The following is a 1,579-nucleotide window of genomic DNA, read 5'->3' as shown; positions in this document are numbered from 1 at the left end:
TATAAAAGGTAAAATTCCTGTAATAGGTAGTCCTGGATTTAATGCTGACCTAAAAGCAAAGTGAAGGACCCTGCCTGTCAGACAGCCAAGGTTTTGCCCTGACCTGTGGTGTCTCTTCCTTCATCACTGCCATCCACCACCACCTTCTGGAGAAACACGGGTGCACGGTGAAGCCGGCGCCCTACAAGCCCCTTGTTGGTCCCCTACAAGCCCCTTGGCTATTGCTTGAAGTCAACTCTTGCAGCTCCTGCTCACCTGAAGGCTTCCTGGGAAGAGGTGGCTAAGGAGGATGGACAAGGAAGAGTCAAGTGGCCCGGCCATAGTGTACGCACACAAGGCCTCACTCCCAGAGCAGGCTGCCTCCCTGATGAAAGAACTCGGAGGAGGAAACACAGGGTGGGAGCAGCCGCCACCTCTGTGGCCCCATGTAAATTTGTGTGGCAGCCACCCTGTGGGTGATGACTAGGCCCATGTAATAAAAGGGCTTTTTATCCAGGAGCTAATTTATCACTACCTAAGTGGCTATTGGCCACACAAGTAGTACACATTTAGCACTTATAACCTCCTGGCCTCCCTCAAACAATTACGTTGGTTTTGCAAAGTAACCAAGAAGCAGTTACCAGACTTCTTCACCCACTGCCCCCAAAAACCCAAGTTCTCCATTGTTCTGTCCCTCTTTGTCCTTTCTGTTGCCCTCATATGACAGGGAAATAGAGGAAAATGGTTTCTGTCACCCTCTCCTGCTCAGAACAGTGACATCCCCAGACATCTAGCACAGTTTGGATGTCACCCAGAATTCAGAGAATCCTGGTAGTGGCTGACCTTCCCAGGTTTCAACCTCAGCCCCAACTCCCCACAGAGTCCCTGCCTAAAGGGGCTGCAGGGTTCAGAGGGCCTCAACAACTTGTTCCCAGCATCATCTAAACATCATAAGCAGGTTCTGATGGAAGCAAATTGCTCCACAAAATCCACAAAAGGGTAAAGTTTGTGATTTTTCTTTATTATTATCATCAGATACAGTAAGGAGCGCACTTCTTTGGAAGTTCTGACTTCTCTGATCTGTCTTGGTCGTTTGTGTTACACAACCAAAGTTCTCTACAGACTTTATTTTTGTACAATATCATTTTGTAACTTTTTACAAATAAAAACTCATTTCTATTGCTCTCTGTACTTCTGTACTTCATGTTCGGACTTGTGGCTGGGCTAAGCAGCCACCCACAAGCATTTACTATGAACTGTGCCCTTCACCACCACACTGCCCATTTGTTAGTCAGTGCCCATGCCCAGCAACTCCCAGCGACCACTCCCTACACAGATAGGAAAAATGATACGCTGTTCTTCACTCACCCAACAAACACTTAGGTGTGCCCATACTGGGTTATGCACTGTTTCAGACATTAGGGACCCAAAAGTGACTGAAACAGCAACACCTTTGCCCTCATGGAGTTGCTATTTTATTTGGGGGAGACAGTATTCAAGAGAGTATATGGTGGCGAGTGCTATGGAGAATAAAAATAGGATACTGAATAAAAACTAAAAGGGGGACTTGCTTGATTTAGAGGGGACATTGAGGCGAAGC

Source organism: Fukomys damarensis, unplaced genomic scaffold (assembly GCF_012274545.1).
Source record: "Fukomys damarensis isolate Sample0158 unplaced genomic scaffold, DMR_v1.0_HiC HiC_scaffold_1, whole genome shotgun sequence".
Taxonomy (NCBI): domain Eukaryota; kingdom Metazoa; phylum Chordata; class Mammalia; order Rodentia; family Bathyergidae; genus Fukomys; species Fukomys damarensis.
Note: the sequence above shows the minus strand (reverse complement) of the source record.